The 23,522-nt window shown below is 49.1% G+C and overlaps 54 non-coding genes across 54 annotated transcripts; all 54 read right to left on the bottom strand.

The window, feature by feature from the left end:
* Window positions 1-630: 630 nt before the first annotated feature.
* trnag-gcc (transfer RNA glycine (anticodon GCC)) lies at window positions 631-701 on the bottom strand. The gene has a single exon. It is a non-coding gene; the product is annotated as a tRNA-Gly (tRNA).
* Window positions 702-929: 228 nt separating this feature from the next.
* trnag-gcc (transfer RNA glycine (anticodon GCC)) lies at window positions 930-1,000 on the bottom strand. The gene has a single exon. It is a non-coding gene; the product is annotated as a tRNA-Gly (tRNA).
* A 228-nt stretch (window positions 1,001-1,228) lies between these two features.
* trnag-gcc (transfer RNA glycine (anticodon GCC)) lies at window positions 1,229-1,299 on the bottom strand. The gene has a single exon. It is a non-coding gene; the product is annotated as a tRNA-Gly (tRNA).
* Window positions 1,300-1,527: 228 nt separating this feature from the next.
* Window positions 1,528-1,598, bottom strand: trnag-gcc (transfer RNA glycine (anticodon GCC)). Its single transcript has one exon. It is a non-coding gene; the product is annotated as a tRNA-Gly (tRNA).
* Window positions 1,599-2,470: 872 nt separating this feature from the next.
* Window positions 2,471-2,541, bottom strand: trnag-ccc (transfer RNA glycine (anticodon CCC)). The gene has a single exon. It is a non-coding gene; the product is annotated as a tRNA-Gly (tRNA).
* Window positions 2,542-2,793: 252 nt separating this feature from the next.
* Window positions 2,794-2,864, bottom strand: trnag-gcc (transfer RNA glycine (anticodon GCC)). Its single transcript has one exon. It is a non-coding gene; the product is annotated as a tRNA-Gly (tRNA).
* An 872-nt stretch (window positions 2,865-3,736) lies between these two features.
* trnag-ccc (transfer RNA glycine (anticodon CCC)) lies at window positions 3,737-3,807 on the bottom strand. The gene has a single exon. It is a non-coding gene; the product is annotated as a tRNA-Gly (tRNA).
* Window positions 3,808-4,358: 551 nt separating this feature from the next.
* Window positions 4,359-4,429, bottom strand: trnag-gcc (transfer RNA glycine (anticodon GCC)). Its single transcript has one exon. It is a non-coding gene; the product is annotated as a tRNA-Gly (tRNA).
* Window positions 4,430-5,301: 872 nt separating this feature from the next.
* On the bottom strand, window positions 5,302-5,372 carry trnag-ccc (transfer RNA glycine (anticodon CCC)). Its single transcript has one exon. It is a non-coding gene; the product is annotated as a tRNA-Gly (tRNA).
* A 551-nt stretch (window positions 5,373-5,923) lies between these two features.
* On the bottom strand, window positions 5,924-5,994 carry trnag-gcc (transfer RNA glycine (anticodon GCC)). The gene has a single exon. It is a non-coding gene; the product is annotated as a tRNA-Gly (tRNA).
* A 527-nt stretch (window positions 5,995-6,521) lies between these two features.
* trnag-gcc (transfer RNA glycine (anticodon GCC)) lies at window positions 6,522-6,592 on the bottom strand. Its single transcript has one exon. It is a non-coding gene; the product is annotated as a tRNA-Gly (tRNA).
* Window positions 6,593-6,866: 274 nt separating this feature from the next.
* trnag-ccc (transfer RNA glycine (anticodon CCC)) lies at window positions 6,867-6,937 on the bottom strand. The gene has a single exon. It is a non-coding gene; the product is annotated as a tRNA-Gly (tRNA).
* A 1,745-nt stretch (window positions 6,938-8,682) lies between these two features.
* Window positions 8,683-8,753, bottom strand: trnag-gcc (transfer RNA glycine (anticodon GCC)). Its single transcript has one exon. It is a non-coding gene; the product is annotated as a tRNA-Gly (tRNA).
* A 228-nt stretch (window positions 8,754-8,981) lies between these two features.
* trnag-gcc (transfer RNA glycine (anticodon GCC)) lies at window positions 8,982-9,052 on the bottom strand. The gene has a single exon. It is a non-coding gene; the product is annotated as a tRNA-Gly (tRNA).
* A 228-nt stretch (window positions 9,053-9,280) lies between these two features.
* Window positions 9,281-9,351, bottom strand: trnag-gcc (transfer RNA glycine (anticodon GCC)). Its single transcript has one exon. It is a non-coding gene; the product is annotated as a tRNA-Gly (tRNA).
* A 228-nt stretch (window positions 9,352-9,579) lies between these two features.
* On the bottom strand, window positions 9,580-9,650 carry trnag-gcc (transfer RNA glycine (anticodon GCC)). The gene has a single exon. It is a non-coding gene; the product is annotated as a tRNA-Gly (tRNA).
* A 1,424-nt stretch (window positions 9,651-11,074) lies between these two features.
* Window positions 11,075-11,145, bottom strand: trnag-gcc (transfer RNA glycine (anticodon GCC)). The gene has a single exon. It is a non-coding gene; the product is annotated as a tRNA-Gly (tRNA).
* A 228-nt stretch (window positions 11,146-11,373) lies between these two features.
* On the bottom strand, window positions 11,374-11,444 carry trnag-gcc (transfer RNA glycine (anticodon GCC)). Its single transcript has one exon. It is a non-coding gene; the product is annotated as a tRNA-Gly (tRNA).
* A 228-nt stretch (window positions 11,445-11,672) lies between these two features.
* Window positions 11,673-11,743, bottom strand: trnag-gcc (transfer RNA glycine (anticodon GCC)). The gene has a single exon. It is a non-coding gene; the product is annotated as a tRNA-Gly (tRNA).
* A 228-nt stretch (window positions 11,744-11,971) lies between these two features.
* On the bottom strand, window positions 11,972-12,042 carry trnag-gcc (transfer RNA glycine (anticodon GCC)). The gene has a single exon. It is a non-coding gene; the product is annotated as a tRNA-Gly (tRNA).
* A 228-nt stretch (window positions 12,043-12,270) lies between these two features.
* Window positions 12,271-12,341, bottom strand: trnag-gcc (transfer RNA glycine (anticodon GCC)). The gene has a single exon. It is a non-coding gene; the product is annotated as a tRNA-Gly (tRNA).
* A 228-nt stretch (window positions 12,342-12,569) lies between these two features.
* trnag-gcc (transfer RNA glycine (anticodon GCC)) lies at window positions 12,570-12,640 on the bottom strand. Its single transcript has one exon. It is a non-coding gene; the product is annotated as a tRNA-Gly (tRNA).
* A 228-nt stretch (window positions 12,641-12,868) lies between these two features.
* Window positions 12,869-12,939, bottom strand: trnag-gcc (transfer RNA glycine (anticodon GCC)). The gene has a single exon. It is a non-coding gene; the product is annotated as a tRNA-Gly (tRNA).
* A 228-nt stretch (window positions 12,940-13,167) lies between these two features.
* On the bottom strand, window positions 13,168-13,238 carry trnag-gcc (transfer RNA glycine (anticodon GCC)). Its single transcript has one exon. It is a non-coding gene; the product is annotated as a tRNA-Gly (tRNA).
* Window positions 13,239-13,466: 228 nt separating this feature from the next.
* Window positions 13,467-13,537, bottom strand: trnag-gcc (transfer RNA glycine (anticodon GCC)). Its single transcript has one exon. It is a non-coding gene; the product is annotated as a tRNA-Gly (tRNA).
* A 228-nt stretch (window positions 13,538-13,765) lies between these two features.
* Window positions 13,766-13,836, bottom strand: trnag-gcc (transfer RNA glycine (anticodon GCC)). The gene has a single exon. It is a non-coding gene; the product is annotated as a tRNA-Gly (tRNA).
* Window positions 13,837-14,064: 228 nt separating this feature from the next.
* On the bottom strand, window positions 14,065-14,135 carry trnag-gcc (transfer RNA glycine (anticodon GCC)). The gene has a single exon. It is a non-coding gene; the product is annotated as a tRNA-Gly (tRNA).
* Window positions 14,136-14,363: 228 nt separating this feature from the next.
* Window positions 14,364-14,434, bottom strand: trnag-gcc (transfer RNA glycine (anticodon GCC)). Its single transcript has one exon. It is a non-coding gene; the product is annotated as a tRNA-Gly (tRNA).
* Window positions 14,435-14,662: 228 nt separating this feature from the next.
* trnag-gcc (transfer RNA glycine (anticodon GCC)) lies at window positions 14,663-14,733 on the bottom strand. The gene has a single exon. It is a non-coding gene; the product is annotated as a tRNA-Gly (tRNA).
* A 228-nt stretch (window positions 14,734-14,961) lies between these two features.
* Window positions 14,962-15,032, bottom strand: trnag-gcc (transfer RNA glycine (anticodon GCC)). The gene has a single exon. It is a non-coding gene; the product is annotated as a tRNA-Gly (tRNA).
* Window positions 15,033-15,260: 228 nt separating this feature from the next.
* trnag-gcc (transfer RNA glycine (anticodon GCC)) lies at window positions 15,261-15,331 on the bottom strand. Its single transcript has one exon. It is a non-coding gene; the product is annotated as a tRNA-Gly (tRNA).
* Window positions 15,332-15,858: 527 nt separating this feature from the next.
* On the bottom strand, window positions 15,859-15,929 carry trnag-gcc (transfer RNA glycine (anticodon GCC)). Its single transcript has one exon. It is a non-coding gene; the product is annotated as a tRNA-Gly (tRNA).
* A 228-nt stretch (window positions 15,930-16,157) lies between these two features.
* Window positions 16,158-16,228, bottom strand: trnag-gcc (transfer RNA glycine (anticodon GCC)). The gene has a single exon. It is a non-coding gene; the product is annotated as a tRNA-Gly (tRNA).
* Window positions 16,229-16,755: 527 nt separating this feature from the next.
* Window positions 16,756-16,826, bottom strand: trnag-gcc (transfer RNA glycine (anticodon GCC)). Its single transcript has one exon. It is a non-coding gene; the product is annotated as a tRNA-Gly (tRNA).
* A 228-nt stretch (window positions 16,827-17,054) lies between these two features.
* trnag-gcc (transfer RNA glycine (anticodon GCC)) lies at window positions 17,055-17,125 on the bottom strand. Its single transcript has one exon. It is a non-coding gene; the product is annotated as a tRNA-Gly (tRNA).
* Window positions 17,126-17,353: 228 nt separating this feature from the next.
* trnag-gcc (transfer RNA glycine (anticodon GCC)) lies at window positions 17,354-17,424 on the bottom strand. Its single transcript has one exon. It is a non-coding gene; the product is annotated as a tRNA-Gly (tRNA).
* A 527-nt stretch (window positions 17,425-17,951) lies between these two features.
* Window positions 17,952-18,022, bottom strand: trnag-gcc (transfer RNA glycine (anticodon GCC)). Its single transcript has one exon. It is a non-coding gene; the product is annotated as a tRNA-Gly (tRNA).
* Window positions 18,023-18,250: 228 nt separating this feature from the next.
* trnag-gcc (transfer RNA glycine (anticodon GCC)) lies at window positions 18,251-18,321 on the bottom strand. Its single transcript has one exon. It is a non-coding gene; the product is annotated as a tRNA-Gly (tRNA).
* Window positions 18,322-18,549: 228 nt separating this feature from the next.
* On the bottom strand, window positions 18,550-18,620 carry trnag-gcc (transfer RNA glycine (anticodon GCC)). Its single transcript has one exon. It is a non-coding gene; the product is annotated as a tRNA-Gly (tRNA).
* Window positions 18,621-18,848: 228 nt separating this feature from the next.
* On the bottom strand, window positions 18,849-18,919 carry trnag-gcc (transfer RNA glycine (anticodon GCC)). Its single transcript has one exon. It is a non-coding gene; the product is annotated as a tRNA-Gly (tRNA).
* Window positions 18,920-19,147: 228 nt separating this feature from the next.
* trnag-gcc (transfer RNA glycine (anticodon GCC)) lies at window positions 19,148-19,218 on the bottom strand. The gene has a single exon. It is a non-coding gene; the product is annotated as a tRNA-Gly (tRNA).
* A 228-nt stretch (window positions 19,219-19,446) lies between these two features.
* On the bottom strand, window positions 19,447-19,517 carry trnag-gcc (transfer RNA glycine (anticodon GCC)). The gene has a single exon. It is a non-coding gene; the product is annotated as a tRNA-Gly (tRNA).
* A 228-nt stretch (window positions 19,518-19,745) lies between these two features.
* trnag-gcc (transfer RNA glycine (anticodon GCC)) lies at window positions 19,746-19,816 on the bottom strand. The gene has a single exon. It is a non-coding gene; the product is annotated as a tRNA-Gly (tRNA).
* A 228-nt stretch (window positions 19,817-20,044) lies between these two features.
* On the bottom strand, window positions 20,045-20,115 carry trnag-gcc (transfer RNA glycine (anticodon GCC)). The gene has a single exon. It is a non-coding gene; the product is annotated as a tRNA-Gly (tRNA).
* Window positions 20,116-20,343: 228 nt separating this feature from the next.
* Window positions 20,344-20,414, bottom strand: trnag-gcc (transfer RNA glycine (anticodon GCC)). The gene has a single exon. It is a non-coding gene; the product is annotated as a tRNA-Gly (tRNA).
* A 228-nt stretch (window positions 20,415-20,642) lies between these two features.
* On the bottom strand, window positions 20,643-20,713 carry trnag-gcc (transfer RNA glycine (anticodon GCC)). Its single transcript has one exon. It is a non-coding gene; the product is annotated as a tRNA-Gly (tRNA).
* A 228-nt stretch (window positions 20,714-20,941) lies between these two features.
* trnag-gcc (transfer RNA glycine (anticodon GCC)) lies at window positions 20,942-21,012 on the bottom strand. The gene has a single exon. It is a non-coding gene; the product is annotated as a tRNA-Gly (tRNA).
* A 228-nt stretch (window positions 21,013-21,240) lies between these two features.
* Window positions 21,241-21,311, bottom strand: trnag-gcc (transfer RNA glycine (anticodon GCC)). Its single transcript has one exon. It is a non-coding gene; the product is annotated as a tRNA-Gly (tRNA).
* Window positions 21,312-21,838: 527 nt separating this feature from the next.
* On the bottom strand, window positions 21,839-21,909 carry trnag-gcc (transfer RNA glycine (anticodon GCC)). The gene has a single exon. It is a non-coding gene; the product is annotated as a tRNA-Gly (tRNA).
* Window positions 21,910-22,137: 228 nt separating this feature from the next.
* Window positions 22,138-22,208, bottom strand: trnag-gcc (transfer RNA glycine (anticodon GCC)). Its single transcript has one exon. It is a non-coding gene; the product is annotated as a tRNA-Gly (tRNA).
* A 228-nt stretch (window positions 22,209-22,436) lies between these two features.
* trnag-gcc (transfer RNA glycine (anticodon GCC)) lies at window positions 22,437-22,507 on the bottom strand. The gene has a single exon. It is a non-coding gene; the product is annotated as a tRNA-Gly (tRNA).
* Window positions 22,508-22,735: 228 nt separating this feature from the next.
* trnag-gcc (transfer RNA glycine (anticodon GCC)) lies at window positions 22,736-22,806 on the bottom strand. Its single transcript has one exon. It is a non-coding gene; the product is annotated as a tRNA-Gly (tRNA).
* A 228-nt stretch (window positions 22,807-23,034) lies between these two features.
* On the bottom strand, window positions 23,035-23,105 carry trnag-gcc (transfer RNA glycine (anticodon GCC)). The gene has a single exon. It is a non-coding gene; the product is annotated as a tRNA-Gly (tRNA).
* A 228-nt stretch (window positions 23,106-23,333) lies between these two features.
* Window positions 23,334-23,404, bottom strand: trnag-gcc (transfer RNA glycine (anticodon GCC)). The gene has a single exon. It is a non-coding gene; the product is annotated as a tRNA-Gly (tRNA).
* Window positions 23,405-23,522: the final 118 nt, after the last annotated feature.

Genomic DNA, 23,522 nt, shown 5'->3' with positions numbered 1-23,522 from the left:
AACAGACTTCTGGAAGTCCCAAACAAACTTTTTGCATTGGGCGGGAATCGAACCCGGGCCTCCCGCGTGGCAGGCGAGAATTCTACCACTGAACCACCAATGCTCGACACGCAGCTCGCCCTCGTTTGGTCGGCACGAGAGACGCGGCGCTTGCACTCATTAGTTTTTAGAAACTCTTTCATATCACACGAGTGGAAAGGCAACTGGAGCTTCTTTAAGTAAATCAGGTGTCACTCTTTAACTTTTAATCACAGTCAGTAATGCTGATCAGCAGAAGCGACATAAGAAGGCTTTACAGAAACAGACTTCTGGAAGTCCCAAACAAACTTTTTGCATTGGCCGGGAATCGAACCCGGGCCTCCCGCGTGGCGGGCGAGAATTCTACCACTGAACCACCAATGCTCGACACGCAGCTCGCCCTCGTTTGGTCGGCACGAGAGACGCGGCGCTTGCACTCATTAGTTTTTAGAAACTCTTTCATATCACACGAGTGGAAAGGCAACTGGAGCTTCTTTAAGTAAATCAGGTGTCACTCTTTAACTTTTAATCACAGTCAGTAATGCTGATCAGCAGAAGCGACATAAGCAGGCTTTACAGAAGCAGACTTCTGGAAGTCCCAAACAAACTTTTTGCATTGGCCGGGAATCGAACCCGGGCCTCCCGCGTGGCAGGCGAGAATTCTACCACTGAACCACCAATGCTCGACACGCAGCCTGCCCTCGTGTGGTCGGCACGAGAGACGCGGCGCTTGCACTCATTAGTTTTTAGAAACTCTTTCATTTCACACGAGTGGAAAGGCAACTGGAGCTTCTTTAAGTAAATCAGGTGTCACTCTTTAACTTTTAATCACAGTCAGTAATGCTGATCAGCAGTAGCGACATAAGCAGGCTTTACAGAAACAGACTTCTGGAAGTCCCAAACAAACTATTTGCATTGGCCGGGAATCGAACCCGGGCCTCCCGCGTGGCAGGCGAGAATTCTACCACTGAACCACCAATGCTCGACACGCAGCTCGCCCTCGTTTGGTCGGCACGAGAGACGCGGCGCTTGCACTCATTAGTTTTTAGAAACTCTTTCATATCACACGAGTGGAAAGGCAACTGGAGCTTCTTTAAGTAAATCAGGTGTCACTCTTTAACTTTTAATCACAGTCAGTAATGCTGATCAGCAGTAGCGACATAAGCAGGCTTTACAGAAACAGACTTCTGGAAGTCCCAAACAAACTATTTGCATTGGCCGGGAATCGAACCCGGGCCTCCCGCGTGGCAGGCGAGAATTCTACCACTGAACCACCAATGCTCGACACGCAGCTCGCCCTCGTTTGGTCGGCACGAGAGACGCGGCGCTTGCACTCATTAGTTTTTAGAAACTCTTTCATATCACACGAGTGGAAAGGCAACTGGAGCTTCTTTAAGTAAATCAGGTGTCACTCTTTAACTTTTAATCACAGTCAGTAATGCTGATCAGCAGTAGCGACATAAGCAGGCTTTACAGAAACAGACTTCTGGAAGTCCCAAACAAACTATTTGCATTGGCCGGGAATCGAACCCGGGCCTCCCGCGTGGCAGGCGAGAATTCTACCACTGAACCACCAATGCTCGACACGCAGCTCGCCCTCGTTTGGTCGGCACGAGAGACGCGGCGCTTGCACTCATTAGTTTTTAGAAACTCTTTCATTTCACACCAGTGGAAAGGCAACTGGAGCTTCTTTAAGTAAATCAGGTGTCACCCTTTAACTTATGATCACAGTCAGTAATGCTGATCAGCAGAAGCGACATAAGAAGGCTTTACAGAAACAGACTTCTGGAAGTCCCAAACAAACTTTTTGCATTGGCCGGGAATCGAACCCGGGCCGCCCGCGTGGCAGGCGAGAATTCTACCACTGAACCACCAATGCTCGACACGCAGCTCGCCCTCGTTTGGTCGGCACGAGAGACGCGGCGCTTGCACTCATTAGTTTTTAGAAACTCTTTCATTTCACACCAGTGGAAAGGCAACTGGAGCTTCTTTAAGTAAATCAGGTGTCACCCTTTAACTTATGATCACAGTCAGTAATGCTGATCAGCAGAAGCGACATAAGAAGGCTTTACAGAAACAGACTTCTGGAAGTCCCAAACAAACTTTTTGCATTGGCCGGGAATCTAACCCGGGCCTCCCGCGTGGCAGGCGAGAATTCTACCACTGAACCACCAATGCTCGACACGCAGCCTGCCCTCGTGTGGTCGCCACGAGAGACGAGCCGCTCGCACTCATTAGCTCGTTGTGACAGAAGCAAGAGCCAGATCAGGTGCCTGTGAGAGGAGCGCGGTCCGGTTGCCAAACGCACGCATATTAAGTGACGGTCATGCTTCGACAGTTCACTTTTCACACGAATGGATAGGCAGCTGGGGCTTCTTTAAGTAAATCATGTGTCACCCTCAATGCTAAATGTAGAAACACCCTCATTTCTGGCACAACAGATAAAAGCCCTTGCATTGGCCGGGAATCGGACCCGGGTCTCTCGCATGGGAGGCGAGAATTCTACCACTGAACCACCAATGCTCAGCTGCAAAGCCACCTGTGCTTACAGTGAGCGAGGGCATGCTTCTTGGCTCGTCGAAAGAGACGGCAGATGAGGAACACATATTGATCTTGCATTAAGTCCCCTTTTACGAGTTGCAATCATTTGGTGCTTCACGATGATGGCAGGATATTGCTATTTAACTTATAATCCCAGTCAGTAATGCTGATCAGCAGAAGCGACATAAGAAGGCTTTACAGAAACAGACTTCTGGAAGTCCCAAACAAACTTTTTGCATTGGCCGGGAATCGAACCCGGGCCTCCCGCGTGGCAGGCGAGAATTCTACCACTGAACCACCAATGCTCGACACGCAGCTCGCCCTCGTTTGGTCGGCACGAGAGACGCGGCGCTTGCACTCATTAGTTTTTAGAAACTCTTTCATTTCACACCAGTGGAAAGGCAACTGGAGCTTCTTTAAGTAAATCAGGTGTCACCCTTTAACTTATGATCACAGTCAGTAATGCTGATCAGCAGAAGCGACATAAGAAGGCTTTACAGAAACAGACTTCTGGAAGTCCCAAACAAACTTTTTGCATTGGCCGGGAATCGAACCCGGGCCGCCCGCGTGGCAGGCGAGAATTCTACCACTGAACCACCAATGCTCGACACGCAGCTCGCCCTCGTTTGGTCGGCACGAGAGACGCGGCGCTTGCACTCATTAGTTTTTAGAAACTCTTTCATTTCACACCAGTGGAAAGGCAACTGGAGCTTCTTTAAGTAAATCAGGTGTCACCCTTTAACTTATGATCACAGTCAGTAATGCTGATCAGCAGAAGCGACATAAGAAGGCTTTACAGAAACAGACTTCTGGAAGTCCCAAACAAACTTTTTGCATTGGCCGGGAATCTAACCCGGGCCTCCCCCGTGGCAGGTGAGAATTCTACCACTGAACCACCAATGCTCGACACGCAGCCTGCCCTCGTGTGGTCGCCACGAGAGACGAGCCGCTCGCACTCATTAGCTCGTTGTGACAGAAGCAAGAGCCAGATCAGGTGCCTGTGAGAGGAGCGCGGTCCGGTTGCCAAACGCACGCATATTAAGTGACGGTCATGCTTCGACAGTTCACTTTTCACACGAATGGATAGGCAGCTGGGGCTTCTTTAAGTAAATCATGTGTCACCCTCAATGCTAAATGTAGAAACACCCTCATTTCTGGCACAACAGATAAAAGCCCTTGCATTGGCCGGGAATCGGACCCGGGTCTCTCGCGTGGGAGGCGAGAATTCTACCACTGAACCACCAATGCTCAGCTGCAAAGCCACCTGTGCTTACAGTGAGCGAGGGCATGCTTCTTGGCTCGTCGAAAGAGACGGCAGATGAGGAACACATATTGATCTTGCATTAAGTCCCCTTTTACGAGTTGCGATCATTTGGTGCTTCACGATGATGGCAGGATATTGCTATTTAACTTATAATCCCAGTCAGTAATGCTGATCAGCAGAAGCGACATAAGAAGGCTTTACAGAAACAGACTTCTGGAAGTCCCAAACAAACTTTTTGCATTGGCCGGGAATAGATCCCGGGCCTCCCGCGTGGCAGGCGAGAATTCTACCACTGAACCACCAATGCTCGACACGCAGCTCGCCCTCGTTTGGTCGGCACGAGAGACGCGGCGCTTGCACTCATTAGTTTTTAGAAACTCTTTCATTTCACACCAGTGGAAAGGCAACTGGAGCTTCTTTAAGTAAATCAGGTGTCACCCTTTAACTTATGATCACAGTCAGTAATGCTGATCAGCAGAAGCGACATAAGAAGGCTTTACAGAAACAGACTTCTGGAAGTCCCAAACAAACTTTTTGCATTGGCCGGGAATCGAACCCGGGCCTCCCGCGTGGCAGGCGAGAATTCTACCACTGAACCACCAATGCTCGACACGCAGCTCGCCCTCGTTTGGTCGGCACGAGAGACGCGGCGCTTGCACTCATTAGTTTTTAGAAACTCTTTCATTTCACACCAGTGGAAAGGCAACTGGAGCTTCTTTAAGTAAATCAGGTGTCACCCTTTAACTTATGATCACAGTCAGTAATGCTGATCAGCAGAAGCGACATAAGAAGGCTTTACAGAAACAGACTTCTGGAAGTCCCAAACAAACTTTTTGCATTGGCCGGGAATCGAACCCGGGCCGCCCGCGTGGCAGGCGAGAATTCTACCACTGAACCACCAATGCTCGACACGCAGCTCGCCCTCGTTTGGTCGGCACGAGAGACGCGGCGCTTGCACTCATTAGTTTTTAGAAACTCTTTCATTTCACACCAGTGGAAAGGCAACTGGAGCTTCTTTAAGTAAATCAGGTGTCACCCTTTAACTTATGATCACAGTCAGTAATGCTGATCAGCAGAAGCGACATAAGAAGGCTTTACAGAAACAGACTTCTGGAAGTCCCAAACAAACTTTTTGCATTGGCCGGGAATCTAACCCGGGCCTCCCCCGTGGCAGGCGAGAATTCTACCACTGAACCACCAATGCTCGACACGCAGCCTGCCCTCGTGTGGTCGCCACGAGAGACGAGCCGCTCACACTCATTAGCTCGTTGTGACAGAAGCAAGAGCCAGATCAGGTGCCTGTGAGAGGAGCGCGGTCCGGTTGCCAAACGCACGCATATTAAGTGACGGTCATGCTTCGACAGTTCACTTTTCACACGAATGGATAGGCAGCTGGGGCTTCTTTAAGTAAATCATGTGTCACCCTCAATGCTAAATGTAGAAACACCCTCATTTCTGGCACAACAGATAAAAGCCCTTGCATTGGCCGGGAATCGGACCCGGGTCTCTCGCGTGGGAGGCGAGAATTCTACCACTGAACCACCAATGCTCAGCTGCAAAGCCACCTGTGCTTACAGTGAGCGAGGGCATGCTTCTTGGCTCGTCGAAAGAGACGGCAGATGAGGAACACATATTGATCTTGCATTAAGTCCCCTTTTACGAGTTGCGATCATTTGGTGCTTCACGATGATGGCAGGATATTGCTATTTAACTTATAATCCCAGTCAGTAATGCTGATCAGCAGAAGCGACATAAGAAGGCTTTACAGAAACAGACTTCTGGAAGTCCCAAACAAACTTTTTGCATTGGCCGGGAATAGATCCCGGGCCTCCCGCGTGGCAGGCGAGAATTCTACCACTGAACCACCAATGCTCGACACGCAGCTCGCCCTCGTTTGGTCGGCACGAGAGACGCGGCGCTTGCACTCATTAGTTTTTAGAAACTCTTTCATTTCACACCAGTGGAAAGGCAACTGGAGCTTCTTTAAGTAAATCAGGTGTCACCCTTTAACTTATGATCACAGTCAGTAATGCTGATCAGCAGAAGCGACATAAGAAGGCTTTACAGAAACAGACTTCTGGAAGTCCCAAACAAACTTTTTGCATTGGCCGGGAATCGAACCCGGGCCTCCCGCGTGGCAGGCGAGAATTCTACCACTGAACCACCAATGCTCGACACGCAGCTCGCCCTCGTTTGGTCGGCACGAGAGACGCGGCGCTTGCACTCATTAGTTTTTAGAAACTCTTTCATTTCACACCAGTGGAAAGGCAACTGGAGCTTCTTTAAGTAAATCAGGTGTCACCCTTTAACTTATGATCACAGTCAGTAATGCTGATCAGCAGAAGCGACATAAGAAGGCTTTACAGAAACAGACTTCTGGAAGTCCCAAACAAACTTTTTGCATTGGCCGGGAATCGAACCCGGGCCGCCCGCGTGGCAGGCGAGAATTCTACCACTGAACCACCAATGCTCGACACGCAGCTCGCCCTCGTTTGGTCGGCACGAGAGACGCGGCGCTTGCACTCATTAGTTTTTAGAAACTCTTTCATTTCACACCAGTGGAAAGGCAACTGGAGCTTCTTTAAGTAAATCAGGTGTCACCCTTTAACTTATGATCACAGTCAGTAATGCTGATCAGCAGAAGCGACATAAGAAGGCTTTACAGAAACAGACTTCTGGAAGTCCCAAACAAACTTTTTGCATTGGCCGGGAATCGAACCCGGGCCTCCCGCGTGGCAGGCGAGAATTCTACCACTGAACCACCAATGCTCGACACGCAGCCTGCCCTCGTGTGGTCGCCACGAGAGACGAGCCGCTCGCACTCATTAGCTCGTTGTGACAGAAGCAAGAGCCAGATCAGGTGCCTGTGAGAGGAGCGCGGTCCGGTTGCCAAACGCACGCATATTAAGTGACGGTCATGCTTCGACAGTTCACTTTTCACACGAATGGATAGGCAGCTGGGGCTTCTTTAAGTAAATCATGTGTCACCCTCAATGCTAAATGTAGAAACACCCTCATTTCTGGCACAACAGATAAAAGCCCTTGCATTGGCCGGGAATCGGACCCGGGTCTCTCGCGTGGGAGGCGAGAATTCTACCACTGAACCACCAATGCTCAGCTGCAAAGCCACCTGTGCTTACAGTGAGCGAGGGCATGCTTCTTGGCTCGTCGAAAGAGACGGCAGATGAGGAACACATATTGATCTTGCATTAAGTCCCCTTTTACGAGTTGCGATCATTTGGTGCTTCACGATGATGGCAGGATATTGCTATTTAACTTATAATCCCAGTCAGTAATGCTGATCAGCAGAAGCGACATAAGAAGGCTTTACAGAAACAGACTTCTGGAAGTCCCAAACAAACTTTTTGCATTGGCCGGGAATAGATCCCGGGCCTCCCGCGTGGCAGGCGAGAATTCTACCACTGAACCACCAATGCTCGACACGCAGCTCGCCCTCGTTTGGTCGGCACGAGAGACGCGGCGCTTGCACTCATTAGTTTTTAGAAACTCTTTCATTTCACACCAGTGGAAAGGCAACTGGAGCTTCTTTAAGTAAATCAGGTGTCACCCTTTAACTTATGATCACAGTCAGTAATGCTGATCAGCAGAAGCGACATAAGAAGGCTTTACAGAAACAGACTTCTGGAAGTCCCAAACAAACTTTTTGCATTGGCCGGGAATGGAACCCGGGCCTCCCGCGTGGCAGGCGAGAATTCTACCACTGAACCACCAATGCTTGACACCCAGCCTGCCCTCGTGTGGTCGGCACGAGAGACGCGGCGCTTGCACTCATTAGTTTTTAGAAACTCTTTCATTTCACACGAGTGGAAAGGCAACTGGAGCTTCTTTAAGTAAATCAGGTGTCACTCTTTAACTTTTAATCACAGTCAGTAATGCTGATCAGCAGAAGCGACATAAGAAGGCTTTACAGAAACAGACTTCTGGAAGTCCCAAACAAACTTTTTGCATTGGCCGGGAATGGAACCCGGGCCTCCCGCGTGGCAGGCGAGAATTCTACCACTGAACCACCAATGCTTGACACCCAGCCTGCCCTCGTGTGGTCGGCACGAGAGACGCGGCGCTTGCACTCATTAGTTTTTAGAAACTCTTTCATTTCACACGAGTGGAAAGGCAACTGGAGCTTCTTTAAGTAAATCAGGTGTCACTCTTTAACTTTTAATCACAGTCAGTAATGCTGATCAGCAGAAGCGACATAAGAAGGCTTTACAGAAACAGACTTCTGGAAGTCCCAAACAAACTTTTTGCATTGGGCGGGAATCGAACCCGGGCCTCCCGCGTGGCAGGCGAGAATTCTACCACTGAACCACCAATGCTCGACACGCAGCTCGCCCTCGTTTGGTCGGCACGAGAGACGCGGCGCTTGCACTCATTAGTTTTTAGAAACTTTCATATCACACGAGTGGAAAGGCAACTGGAGCTTCTTTAAGTAAATCAGGTGTCACTCTTTAACTTTTAATCACAGTCAGTAATGCTGATCAGCAGAAGCGACATAAGAAGGCTTTACAGAAACAGACTTCTGGAAGTCCCAAACAAACTTTTTGCATTGGCCGGGAATCGAACCCGGGCCTCCCGCGTGGCGGGCGAGAATTCTACCACTGAACCACCAATGCTCGACACGCAGCTCGCCCTCGTTTGGTCGGCACGAGAGACGCGGCGCTTGCACTCATTAGTTTTTAGAAACTCTTTCATATCACACGAGTGGAAAGGCAACTGGAGCTTCTTTAAGTAAATCAGGTGTCACTCTTTAACTTTTAATCACAGTCAGTAATGCTGATCAGCAGAAGCGACATAAGCAGGCTTTACAGAAGCAGACTTCTGGAAGTCCCAAACAAACTTTTTGCATTGGCCGGGAATCGAACCCGGGCCTCCCGCGTGGCAGGCGAGAATTCTACCACTGAACCACCAATGCTCGACACGCAGCCTGCCCTCGTGTGGTCGGCACGAGAGACGCGGCGCTTGCACTCATTAGTTTTTAGAAACTCTTTCATTTCACACGAGTGGAAAGGCAACTGGAGCTTCTTTAAGTAAATCAGGTGTCACTCTTTAACTTTTAATCACAGTCAGTAATGCTGATCAGCAGTAGCGACATAAGCAGGCTTTACAGAAACAGACTTCTGGAAGTCCCAAACAAACTATTTGCATTGGCCGGGAATCGAACCCGGGCCTCCCGCGTGGCAGGCGAGAATTCTACCACTGAACCACCAATGCTCGACACGCAGCTCGCCCTCGTTTGGTCGGCACGAGAGACGCGGCGCTTGCACTCATTAGTTTTTAGAAACTCTTTCATATCACACGAGTGGAAAGGCAACTGGAGCTTCTTTAAGTAAATCAGGTGTCACTCTTTAACTTTTAATCACAGTCAGTAATGCTGATCAGCAGTAGCGACATAAGCAGGCTTTACAGAAACAGACTTCTGGAAGTCCCAAACAAACTATTTGCATTGGCCGGGAATCGAACCCGGGCCTCCCGCGTGGCAGGCGAGAATTCTACCACTGAACCACCAATGCTCGACACGCAGCTCGCCCTCGTTTGGTCGGCACGAGAGACACGGCGCTTGCACTCATTAGTTTTTAGAAACTCTTTCATTTCACACGAGTGGAAAGGCAAGTGGAGCTTCTTTAAGTAAATCAGGTGTCACTCTTTAACTTTTAATCACAGTCAGTAATGCTGATCAGCAGAAGCGACATAAGCAGGCTTTACAGAAGCAGACTTCTGGAAGTCCCAAACAAACTTTTTGCATTGGCCGGGAATCGAACCCGGGCCTCCCGCGTGGCAGGCGAGAATTCTACCACTGAACCACCAATGCTCGACACGCAGCTCGCCCTCGTTTGGTCGGCACGAGAGACGCGGCGCTTGCACTCATTAGTTTTTAGAAACTCTTTCATATCACACGAGTGGAAAGGCAACTGGAGCTTCTTTAAGTAAATCAGGTGTCACTCTTTAACTTTTAATCACAGTCAGTAATGCTGATCAGCAGAAGCGACATAAGCAGGCTTTACAGAAACAGACTTCTGGAAGTCCCAAACAAACTTTTTGCATTGGCCGGGAATGGAACCCGGGCCTCCCGCGTGGCAGGCGAGAATTCTACCACTGAACCACCAATGCTTGACACCCAGCCTGCCCTCGTGTGGTCGGCACGAGAGACGCGGCGCTTGCACTCATTAGTTTTTAGAAACTCTTTCATTTCACACGAGTGGAAAGGCAACTGGAGCTTCTTTAAGTAAATCAGGTGTCACTCTTTAACTTTTAATCACAGTCAGTAATGCTGATCAGCAGAAGCGACATAAGAAGGCTTTACAGAAACAGACTTCTGGAAGTCCCAAACAAACTTTTTGCATTGGCCGGGAATGGAACCCGGGCCTCCCGCGTGGCAGGCGAGAATTCTACCACTGAACCACCAATGCTTGACACCCAGCCTGCCCTCGTGTGGTCGGCACGAGAGACGCGGCGCTTGCACTCATTAGTTTTTAGAAACTCTTTCATTTCACACGAGTGGAAAGGCAACTGGAGCTTCTTTAAGTAAATCAGGTGTCACTCTTTAACTTTTAATCACAGTCAGTAATGCTGATCAGCAGAAGCGACATAAGAAGGCTTTACAGAAACAGACTTCTGGAAGTCCCAAACAAACTTTTTGCATTGGGCGGGAATCGAACCCGGGCCTCCCGCGTGGCAGGCGAGAATTCTACCACTGAACCACCAATGCTCGACACGCAGCTCGCCCTCGTTTGGTCGGCACGAGAGACGCGGCGCTTGCACTCATTAGTTTTTAGAAACTCTTTCATATCACACGAGTGGAAAGGCAACTGGAGCTTCTTTAAGTAAATCAGGTGTCACTCTTTAACTTTTAATCACAGTCAGTAATGCTGATCAGCAGAAGCGACATAAGAAGGCTTTACAGAAACAGACTTCTGGAAGTCCCAAACAAACTTTTTGCATTGGCCGGGAATCGAACCCGGGCCTCCCGCGTGGCGGGCGAGAATTCTACCACTGAACCACCAATGCTCGACACGCAGCTCGCCCTCGTTTGGTCGGCACGAGAGACGCGGCGCTTGCACTCATTAGTTTTTAGAAACTCTTTCATATCACACGAGTGGAAAGGCAACTGGAGCTTCTTTAAGTAAATCAGGTGTCACTCTTTAACTTTTAATCACAGTCAGTAATGCTGATCAGCAGAAGCGACATAAGCAGGCTTTACAGAAGCAGACTTCTGGAAGTCCCAAACAAACTTTTTGCATTGGCCGGGAATCGAACCCGGGCCTCCCGCGTGGCAGGCGAGAATTCTACCACTGAACCACCAATGCTCGACACGCAGCCTGCCCTCGTGTGGTCGGCACGAGAGACGCGGCGCTTGCACTCATTAGTTTTTAGAAACTCTTTCATTTCACACGAGTGGAAAGGCAACTGGAGCTTCTTTAAGTAAATCAGGTGTCACTCTTTAACTTTTAATCACAGTCAGTAATGCTGATCAGCAGTAGCGACATAAGCAGGCTTTACAGAAACAGACTTCTGGAAGTCCCAAACAAACTATTTGCATTGGCCGGGAATCGAACCCGGGCCTCCCGCGTGGCAGGCGAGAATTCTACCACTGAACCACCAATGCTCGACACGCAGCTCGCCCTCGTTTGGTCGGCACGAGAGACGCGGCGCTTGCACTCATTAGTTTTTAGAAACTCTTTCATATCACACGAGTGGAAAGGCAACTGGAGCTTCTTTAAGTAAATCAGGTGTCACTCTTTAACTTTTAATCACAGTCAGTAATGCTGATCAGCAGTAGCGACATAAGCAGGCTTTACAGAAACAGACTTCTGGAAGTCCCAAACAAACTATTTGCATTGGCCGGGAATCGAACCCGGGCCTCCCGCGTGGCAGGCGAGAATTCTACCACTGAACCACCAATGCTCGACACGCAGCTCGCCCTCGTTTGGTCGGCACGAGAGACACGGCGCTTGCACTCATTAGTTTTTAGAAACTCTTTCATTTCACACGAGTGGAAAGGCAAGTGGAGCTTCTTTAAGTAAATCAGGTGTCACTCTTTAACTTTTAATCACAGTCAGTAATGCTGATCAGCAGAAGCGACATAAGCAGGCTTTACAGAAGCAGACTTCTGGAAGTCCCAAACAAACTTTTTGCATTGGCCGGGAATCGAACCCGGGCCTCCCGCGTGGCAGGCGAGAATTCTACCACTGAACCACCAATGCTCGACACGCAGCTCGCCCTCGTTTGGTCGGCACGAGAGACGCGGCGCTTGCACTCATTAGTTTTTAGAAACTCTTTCATATCACACGAGTGGAAAGGCAACTGGAGCTTCTTTAAGTAAATCAGGTGTCACTCTTTAACTTTTAATCACAGTCAGTAATGCTGATCAGCAGAAGCGACATAAGCAGGCTTTACAGAAGCAGACTTCTGGAAGTCCCAAACAAACTTTTTGCATTGGCCGGGAATCGAACCCGGGCCTCCCGCGTGGCAGGCGAGAATTCTACCACTGAACCACCAATGCTCGACACGCAGCTCGCCCTCGTTTGGTCGGCACGAGAGACGCGGCGCTTGCACTCATTAGTTTTTAGAAACTCTTTCATATCACACGAGTGGAAAGGCAACTGGAGCTTCTTTAAGTAAATCAGGTGTCACTCTTTAACTTTTAATCACAGTCAGTAATGCTGATCAGCAGAAGCGACATAAGCAGGCTTTACAGAAGCAGACTTCTGGAAGTCCCAAACAAACTTTTTGCATTGGCCGGGAATCGAACCCGGGCCTCCCGCGTGGCAGGCGAGAATTCTACCACTGAACCACCAATGCTCGACACGCAGCCTGCCCTCGTGTGGTCGGCACGAGAGACGCGGCGCTTGCACTCATTAGTTTTTAGAAACTCTTTCATTTCACACGAGTGGAAAGGCAACTGGAGCTTCTTTAAGTAAATCAGGTGTCACTCTTTAACTTTTAATCACAGTCAGTAATGCTGATCAGCAGTAGCGACATAAGCAGGCTTTACAGAAACAGACTTCTGGAAGTCCCAAACAAACTATTTGCATTGGCCGGGAATCGAACCCGGGCCTCCCGCGTGGCAGGCGAGAATTCTACCACTGAACCACCAATGCTCGACAAGCAGCCTGCCCTCGTTTGGTCGGCACGAGAGACGCGGCGCTTGCACTCATTAGTTTTTAGAAACTCTTTCATATCACACGAGTGGAAAGGCAACTGGAGCTTCTTTAAGTAAATCAGGTGTCACTCTTTAACTTTTAATCACAGTCAGTAATGCTGATCAGCAGAAGCGACATAAGCAGGCTTTACAGAAGCAGACTTCTGGAAGTCCCAAACAAACTTTTTGCATTGGCCGGGAATCGAACCCGGGCCTCCCGCGTGGCAGGCGAGAATTCTACCACTGAACCACCAATGCTCGACACGCAGCCTGCCCTCGTGTGGTCGGCACGAGAGACGCGGCGCTTGCACTCATTAGTTTTTAGAAACTCTTTCATATCACACGAGTGGAAAGGCAACTGGAGCTTCTTTAAGTAAATCAGGTGTCACTCTTTAACTTTTAATCACAGTCAGTAATGCTGATCAGCAGAAGCGACATAAGCAGGCTTTACAGAAGCAGACTTCTGGAAGTCCCAAACAAACTATTTGCATTGGCCGGGAATCGAACCCGGGCCTCCCGCGTGGCAGGCGAGAATTCTACCACTGAACCACCAATGCTCGACAAGCAGCCTGCCCTCGTTTGGTCGGCACGAGAGACGCGGCGCTTGCACTCATTAGTTTTTAGAAACTCTTTCATATCACACGAGTGGAAAGGCAACTGGAGCTTCTTTAAGTAAATCAGGTGTCACTCTTTAACTTTTAATCACAGTCAGTAATGCTGATCAGCAGAAGCGACATAAGCAGGCTTTACAGAAGCAGACTTCTGGAAGTCCCAAACAAACTTTTTGCATTGGCCGGGAATCGAACCCGGGCCTCCCGCGTGGCAGGCGAGAATTCTACCACTGAACCACCAATGCTCGACACGCAGCTCGCCCTCGTTTGGTCGGCACGAGAGACGCGGCGCTTGCACTCATTAGTTTTTAGAAACTCTTTCATATCACACGAGTGGAAAGGCAACTGGAGCTTCTTTAAGTAAATCAGGTGTCACTCTTTAACTTTTAATCACAGTCAGTAATGCTGATCAGCAGAAGCGACATAAGAAGGCTTTACAGAAACAGACTTCTGGAAGTCCCAAACAAACTTTTTGCATTGGCCGGGAATCGAACCCGGGCCTCCCGCGTGGCAGGCGAGAATTCTACCACTGAACCACCAATGCTCGACACGCAGCTCGCCCTCGTTTGGTCGGCACGAGAGACGCGGCGCTTGCACTCATTAGTTTTTAGAAACTCTTTCATATCACACGAGTGGAAAGGCAAGTGGAGCTTCTTTAAGTAAATCAGGTGTCACTCTTTAACTTTTAATCACAGTCAGTAATGCTGATCAGCAGAAGCGACATAAGAAGGCTTTACAGAAACAGACTTCTGGAAGTCCCAAACAAACTTTTTGCATTGGCCGGGAATCGAACCCGGGCCTCCCGCGTGGCAGGCGAGAATTCTACCACTGAACCACCAATGCTCGACACGCAGCCTGCCCTCGTGTGGTCGGCACGAGAGACGCGGCGCTTGCACTCATTAGTTTTTAGAAACTCTTTCATTTCACACGAGTGGAAAGGCAACTGGAGCTTCTTTAAGTAAATCAGGTGTCACTCTTTAACTTTTAATCACAGTCAGTAATGCTGATCAGCAGAAGCGACATAAGAAGGCTTTACAGAAACAGACTTCTGGAAGTCCCAAACAAACTTTTTGCATTGGCCGGGAATCGAACCCGGGCCTCCCGCGTGGCAGGCGAGAATTCTACCACTGAACCACCAATGCTCGACACGCAGCTCGCCCTCGTTTGGTCGGCACGAGAGACACGGCGCTTGCACTCATTAGTTTTTAGAAACTCTTTCATTTCACACGAGTGGAAAGGCAAGTGAAGCTTCTTTAAGTAAATCAGGTGTCACTCTTTAACTTTTAATCACAGTCAGTAATGCTGATCAGCAGAAGCGACATAAGAAGGCTTTACAGAAACAGACTTCTGGAAGTCCCAAACAAACTTTTTGCATTGGCCGGGAATCGAACCCGGGCCTCCCGCGTGGCAGGCGAGAATTCTACCACTGAACCACCAATGCTCGACACGCAGCTCGCCCTCGTTTGGTCGGCACGAGAGACGCGGCGCTTGCACTCATTAGTTTTTAGAAACTCTTTCATATCACACGAGTGGAAAGGCAAGTGGAGCTTCTTTAAGTAAATCAGGTGTCACTCTTTAACTTTTAATCACAGTCAGTAATGCTGATCAGCAGAAGCGACATAAGAAGGCTTTACAGAAACAGACTTCTGGAAGTCCCAAACAAACTTTTTGCATTGGCCGGGAATCGAACCCGGGCCTCCCGCGTGGCAGGCGAGAATTCTACCACTGAACCACCAATGCTCGACACGCAGCTCGCCCTCGTGTGGTCGGCACGAGAGACGCGGCGCTTGCACTCATTAGTTTTTAGAAACTCTTTCATTTCACACGAGTGGAAAGGCAACTGGAGCTTCTTTAAGTAAATCAGGTGTCACTCTTTAACTTTTAATCACAGTCAGTAATGCTGATCAGCAGAAGCGACATAAGAAGGCTTTACAGAAACAGACTTCTGGAAGTCCCAAACAAACTTTTTGCATTGGCCGGGAATCGAACCCGGGCCTCCCGCATGGCAGGCGAGAATTCTACCACTGAACCACCAATGCTCGACACGCAGCCTGCCCTCGTTTGGTCGGCACGAGAGACGCGGCGCTTGCACTCATTAGTTTTTAGAAACTCTTTCATATCACACGAGTGGAAAGGCAACTGGAGCTTCTTTAAGTAAATCAGGTGTCACTCTTTAACTTTTAATCACAGTCAGTAATGCTGATCAGCAGAAGCGACATAAGCAGGCTTTACAGAAGCAGACTTCTGGAAGTCCCAAACAAACTTTTTGCATTGGCCGGGAATCGAACCCGGGCCTCCCGCGTGGCAGGCGAGAATTCTACCACTGAACCACCAATGCTCGACACGCAACTCGCCCTCGTTTGGTCGGCACGAGAGACGCGGCGCTTGCACTCATTAGTTTTTAGAAACTCTTTCATATCACACGAGTGGAAAGGCAACTGGAGCTTCTTTAAGTAAATCAGGTGTCACTCTTTAACTTTTAATCACAGTCAGTAATGCTGATCAGCAGAAGCGACATAAGAAGGCTTTACAGAAACAGACTTCTGGAAGTCCCAAACAAACTTTTTGCATTGGCCGGGAATCGAACCCGGGCCTCCCGCGTGGCAGGCGAGAATTCTACCACTGAACCACCAATGCTCGACACGCAGCCTGCCCTCGTGTGGTCGGCACGAGAGACGCGGCGCTTGCACTCATTAGTTTTTAGAAACTCTTTCATTTCACACGAGTGGAAAGGCAACTGGAGCTTCTTTAAGTAAATCAGGTGTCACTCTTTAACTTTTAATCACAGTCAGTAATGCTGATCAGCAGAAGCGACATAAGAAGGCTTTACAGAAACAGACTTCTGGATGTCCCAAACAAACTTTTTGCATTGGCCGGAAATCGAACCCGGGCCTCCCGCGTGGCAGGCGAGAATTCTACCACTGAACCACCAATGCTCGACACGCAGCTCGCCCTCGTTTGGTCGGCACGAGAGACACGGCGCTTGCACTCATTAGTTTTTAGAAACTCTTTCATTTCACACGAGTGGAAAGGCAAGTGGAGCTTCTTTAAGTAAATCAGGTGTCACTCTTTAACTTTTAATCACAGTCAGTAATGCTGATCAGCAGAAGCGACATAAGAAGGCTTTACAGAAACAGACTTCTGGAAGTCCCAAACAAACTTTTTGCATTGGCCGGGAATCGAACCCGGGCCTCCCGCGTGGCAGGCGAGAATTCTACCACTGAACCACCAATGCTCGACACGCAGCTCGCCCTCGTTTGGTCGGCACGAGAGACGCGGCGCTTGCACTCATTAGTTTTTAGAAACTCTTTCATATCACACGAGTGGAAAGGCAACTGGAGCTTCTTTAAGTAAATCAGGTGTCACTCTTTAACTTTTAATCACAGTCAGTAATGCTGATCAGCAGAAGCGACATAAGAAGGCTTTACAGAAACAGACTTCTGGAAGTCCCAAACAAACTTTTTGCATTGGCCGGGAATCGAACCCGGGCCTCCCGCGTGGCAGGCGAGAATTCTACCACTGAACCACCAATGCTCGACACGCAGCTCGCCCTCGTGTGGTCGGCACGAGAGACGCGGCGCTTGCACTCATTAGTTTTTAGAAACTCTTTCATTTCACACGAGTGGAAAGGCAACTGGAGCTTCTTTAAGTAAATCAGGTGTCACTCTTTAACTTTTAATCACAGTCAGTAATGCTGATCAGCAGTAGCGACATAAGCAGGCTTTACAGAAACAGACTTCTGGAAGTCCCAAACAAACTATTTGCATTGGCCGGGAATCGAACCCGGGCCTCCCGCGTGGCAGGCGAGAATTCTACCACTGAACCACCAATGCTCGACACGCAGCTCGCCCTCGTTTGGTCGGCACGAGAGACACGGCGCTTGCACTCATTAGTTTTTAGAAACTCTTTCATTTCACACGAGTGGAAAGGCAAGTGGAGCTTCTTTAAGTAAATCAGGTGTCACTCTTTAACTTTTAATCACAGTCAGTAATGCTGATCAGCAGAAGCGACATAAGAAGGCTTTACAGAAACAGACTTCTGGAAGTCCCAAACAAACTTTTTGCATTGGCCGGGAATCGAACCCGGGCCTCCCGCATGGCAGGCGAGAATTCTACCACTGAACCACCAATGCTCGACACGCAGCCTGCCCTCGTTTGGTCGGCACGAGAGACGCGGCGCTTGCACTCATTAGTTTTTAGAAACTCTTTCATATCACACGAGTGGAAAGGCAACTGGAGCTTCTTTAAGTAAATCAGGTGTCACTCTTTAACTTTTAATCACAGTCAGTAATGCTGATCAGCAGAAGCGACATAAGCAGGCTTTACAGAAGCAGACTTCTGGAAGTCCCAAACAAACTTTTTGCATTGGCCGGGAATCGAACCCGGGCCTCCCGCGTGGCAGGCGAGAATTCTACCACTGAACCACCAATGCTCGACACGCAGCTCGCCCTCGTTTGGTCGGCACGAGAGACGCGGCGCTTGCACTCATTAGTTTTTAGAAACTCTTTCATATCACACGAGTGGAAAGGCAACTGGAGCTTCTTTAAGTAAATCAGGTGTCACTCTTTAACTTTTAATCACAGTCAGTAATGCTGATCAGCAGAAGCGACATAAGCAGGCTTTACAGAAGCAGACTTCTGGAAGTCCCAAACAAACTTTTTGCATTGGCCGGGAATCGAACCCGGGCCTCCCGCGTGGCAGGCGAGAATTCTACCACTGAACCACCAATGCTCGACACGCAGCTCGCCCTCGTTTGGTCGGCACGAGAGACGCGGCGCTTGCACTCATTAGTTTTTAGAAACTCTTTCATATCACACGAGTGGAAAGGCAACTGGAGCTTCTTTAAGTAAATCAGGTGTCACTCTTTAACTTTTAATCACAGTCAGTAATGCTGATCAGCAGAAGCGACATAAGCAGGCTTTACAGAAGCAGACTTCTGGAAGTCCCAAACAAACTTTTTGCATTGGCCGGGAATCGAACCCGGGCCTCCCGCGTGGCAGGCGAGAATTCTACCACTGAACCACCAATGCTCGACACGCAGCTCGCCCTCGTTTGGTCGGCACGAGAGACGCGGCGCTTGCACTCATTAGTTTTTAGAAACTCTTTCATATCACACGAGTGGAAAGGCAACTGGAGCTTCTTTAAGTAAATCAGGTGTCACTCTTTAACTTTTAATCACAGTCAGTAATGCTGATCAGCAGAAGCGACATAAGAAGGCTTTACAGAAACAGACTTCTGGAAGTCCCAAACAAACTTTTTGCATTGGCCGGGAATCGAACCCGGGCCTCCCGCGTGGCAGGCGAGAATTCTACCACTGAACCACCAATGCTCGACACGCAGCTCGCCCTCGTTTGGTCGGCACGAGAGACGCGGCGCTTGCACTCATTAGTTTTTAGAAACTCTTTCATATCACACGAGTGGAAAGGCAACTGGAGCTTCTTTAAGTAAATCAGGTGTCACTCTTTAACTTTTAATCACAGTCAGTAATGCTGATCAGCAGAAGCGACATAAGAAGGCTTTACAGAAACAGACTTCTGGAAGTCCCAAACAAACTTTTTGCATTGGCCGGGAATCGAACCCGGGCCTCCCGCGTGGCAGGCGAGAATTCTACCACTGAACCACCAATGCTCGACACGCAGCCTGCCCTCGTGTGGTCGGCACGAGAGACGCGGCGCTTGCACTCATTAGTTTTTAGAAACTCTTTCATTTCACACGAGTGGAAAGGCAACTGGAGCTTCTTTAAGTAAATCAGGTGTCACTCTTTAACTTTTAATCACAGTCAGTAATGCTGATCAGCAGTAGCGACATAAGCAGGCTTTACAGAAACAGACTTCTGGAAGTCCCAAACAAACTATTTGCATTGGCCGGGAATCGAACCCGGGCCTCCCGCGTGGCAGGCGAGAATTCTACCACTGAACCACCAATGCTCGACACGCAGCTCGCCCTCGTTTGGTCGGCACGAGAGACACGGCGCTTGCACTCATTAGTTTTTAGAAACTCTTTCATTTCACACGAGTGGAAAGGCAAGTGGAGCTTCTTTAAGTAAATCAGGTGTCACTCTTTAACTTTTAATCACAGTCAGTAATGCTGATCAGCAGAAGCGACATAAGCAGGCTTTACAGAAGCAGACTTCTGGAAGTCCCAAACAAACTTTTTGCATTGGCCGGGAATCGAACCCGGGCCTCCCGCGTGGCAGGCGAGAATTCTACCACTGAACCACCAATGCTCGACACGCAGCCTGCCCTCGTGTGGTCGGCACGAGAGACGCGGCGCTTGCACTCATTAGTTTTTAGAAACTCTTTCATATCACACGAGTGGAAAGGCAACTGGAGCTTCTTTAAGTAAATCAGGTGTCACTCTTTAACTTTTAATCACAGTCAGTAATGCTGATCAGCAGAAGCGACATAAGAAGGCTTTACAGAAACAGACTTCTGGAAGTCCCAAACAAACTTTTTGCATTGGCCGGGAATCGAACCCGGGCCTCCCGCGTGGCAGGCGAGAATTCTACCACTGAACCACCAATGCTCGACACGCAGCCTGCCCTCGTGTGGTCGGCACGAGAGACGCGGCGCTTGCACTCATTAGTTTTTAGAAACTCTTTCATATCACACGAGTGGAAAGGCAACTGGAGCTTCTTTAAGTAAATCAGGTGTCACTCTTTAACTTTTAATCACAGTCAGTAATGCTGATCAGCAGAAGCGACATAAGCAGGCTTTACAGAAGCAGACTTCTGGAAGTCCCAAACAAACTTTTTGCATTGGCCGGGAATCGAACCCGGGCCTCCCGCGTGGCAGGCGAGAATTCTACCACTGAACCACCAATGCTCGACACGCAGCCTGCCCTCGTGTGGTCGGCACGAGAGACGCGGCGCTTGCACTCATTAGTTTTTAGAAACTCTTTCATTTCACACGAGTGGAAAGGCAACTGGAGCTTCTTTAAGTAAATCAGGTGTCACTCTTTAACTTTTAATCACAGTCAGTAATGCTGATCAGCAGTAGCGACATAAGCAGGCTTTACAGAAACAGACTTCTGGAAGTCCCAAACAAACTATTTGCATTGGCCGGGAATCGAACCCGGGCCTCCCGCGTGGCAGGCGAGAATTCTACCACTGAACCACCAATGCTCGACACGCAGCTCGCCCTCGTTTGGTCGGCACGAGAGACGCGGCGCTTGCACTCATTAGTTTTTAGAAACTCTTTCATATCACACGAGTGGAAAGGCAACTGGAGCTTCTTTAAGTAAATCAGGTGTCACTCTTTAACTTTTAATCACAGTCAGTAATGCTGATCAGCAGTAGCGACATAAGCAGGCTTTACAGAAACAGACTTCTGGAAGTCCCAAACAAACTATTTGCATTGGCCGGGAATCGAACCCGGGCCTCCCGCGTGGCAGGCGAGAATTCTACCACTGAACCACCAATGCTCGACACGCAGCTCGCCCTCGTTTGGTCGGCACGAGAGACACGGCGCTTGCACTCATTAGTTTTTAGAAACTCTTTCATTTCACACGAGTGGAAAGGCAAGTGGAGCTTCTTTAAGTAAATCAGGTGTCACTCTTTAACTTTTAATCACAGTCAGTAATGCTGATCAGCAGAAGCGACATAAGCAGGCTTTACAGAAGCAGACTTCTGGAAGTCCCAAACAAACTTTTTGCATTGGCCGGGAATCGAACCCGGGCCTCCCGCGTGGCAGGCGAGAATTCTACCACTGAACCACCAATGCTCGACACGCAGCTCGCCCTCGTTTGGTCGGCACGAGAGACGCGGCGCTTGCACTCATTAGTTTTTAGAAACTCTTTCATATCACACGAGTGGAAAGGCAACTGGAGCTTCTTTAAGTAAATCAGGTGTCACTCTTTAACTTTTAATCACAGTCAGTAATGCTGATCAGCAGAAGCGACATAAGCAGGCTTTACAGAAGCAGACTTCTGGAAGTCCCAAACAAACTTTTTGCATTGGCCGGGAATCGAACCCGGGCCTCCCACGTGGCAGGCGAGAATTCTACCACTGAACCACCAATGCTCGACACGCAGCTCGCCCTCGTTTGGTCGGCACGAGAGACGCGGCGCTTGCACTCATTAGTTTTTAGAAACTCTTTCATATCACACGAGTGGAAAGGCAACTGGAGCTTCTTTAAGTAAATCAGGTGTCACTCTTTAACTTTTAATCACAGTCAGTAATGCTGATCAGCAGAAGCGACATAAGAAGGCTTTACAGAAACAGACTTCTGGAAGTCCCAAACAAACTTTTTGCATTGGCCGGGAATCGAACCCGGGCCTCCCGCGTGGCAGGCGAGAATTCTACCACTGAACCACCAATGCTCGACACGCAGCTCGCCCTCGTTTGGTCGGCACGAGAGACGCGGCGCTTGCACTCATTAGTTTTTAGAAACTCTTTCATATCACACGAGTGGAAAGGCAACTGGAGCTTCTTTAAGTAAATCAGGTGTCACTCTTTAACTTTTAATCACAGTCAGTAATGCTGATCAGCAGAAGCGACATAAGAAGGCTTTACAGAAACAGACTTCTGGAAGTCCCAAACAAACTTTTTGCATTGGCCGGGAATCGAACCCGGGCCTCCCGCGTGGCAGGCGAGAATTCTACCACTGAACCACCAATGCTCGACACGCAGCCTGCCCTCGTGTGGTCGGCACGAGAGACGCGGCGCTTGCACTCATTAGTTTTTAGAAACTCTTTCATTTCACACGAGTGGAAAGGCAACTGGAGCTTCTTTAAGTAAATCAGGTGTCACTCTTTAACTTTTAATCACAGTCAGTAATGCTGATCAGCAGTAGCGACATAAGCAGGCTTTACAGAAACAGACTTCTGGAAGTCCCAAACAAACTATTTGCATTGGCCGGGAATCGAACCCGGGCCTCCCGCGTGGCAGGCGAGAATTCTACCACTGAACCACCAATGCTCGACACGCAGCTCGCCCTCGTTTGGTCGGCACGAGAGACACGGCGCTTGCACTCATTAGTTTTTAGAAACTCTTTCATTTCACACGAGTGGAAAGGCAAGTGGAGCTTCTTTAAGTAAATCAGGTGTCACTCTTTAACTTTTAATCACAGTCAGTAATGCTGATCAGCAGAAGCGACATAAGCAGGCTTTACAGAAGCAGACTTCTGGAAGTCCCAAACAAACTTTTTGCATTGGCCGGGAATCGAACCCGGGCCTCCCGCGTGGCAGGCGAGAATTCTACCACTGAACCACCAATGCTCGACACGCAGCCTGCCCTCGTGTGGTCGGCACGAGAGACGCGGCGCTTGCACTCATTAGTTTTTAGAAACTCTTTCATATCACACGAGTGGAAAGGCAACTGGAGCTTCTTTAAGTAAATCAGGTGTCACTCTTTAACTTTTAATCACAGTCAGTAATGCTGATCAGCAGAAGCGACATAAGAAGGCTTTACAGAAACAGACTTCTGGAAGTCCCAAACAAACTTTTTGCATTGGCCGGGAATCGAACCCGGGCCTCCCGCGTGGCAGGCGAGAATTCTACCACTGAACCACCAATGCTCGACACGCAGCCTGCCCTCGTGTGGTCGGCACGAGAGACGCGGCGCTTGCACTCATTAGTTTTTAGAAACTCTTTCATATCACACGAGTGGAAAGGCAACTGGAGCTTCTTTAAGTAAATCAGGTGTCACTCTTTAACTTTTAATCACAGTCAGTAATGCTGATCAGCAGAAGCGACATAAGCAGGCTTTACAGAAGCAGACTTCTGGAAGTCCCAAACAAACTTTTTGCATTGGCCGGGAATCGAACCCGGGCCTCCCGCGTGGCAGGCGAGAATTCTACCACTGAACCACCAATGCTCGACACGCAGCCTGCCCTCGTGTGGTCGGCACGAGAGACGCGGCGCTTGCACTCATTAGTTTTTAGAAACTCTTTCATTTCACACGAGTGGAAAGGCAACTGGAGCTTCTTTAAGTA

Source organism: Pseudorasbora parva, chromosome 2 (assembly GCF_024679245.1).
Source record: "Pseudorasbora parva isolate DD20220531a chromosome 2, ASM2467924v1, whole genome shotgun sequence".
NCBI classification, from domain to species: Eukaryota; Metazoa; Chordata; class Actinopteri; order Cypriniformes; family Gobionidae; genus Pseudorasbora; species Pseudorasbora parva.
This window is presented reverse-complemented; position numbering and strand designations above follow the sequence as displayed.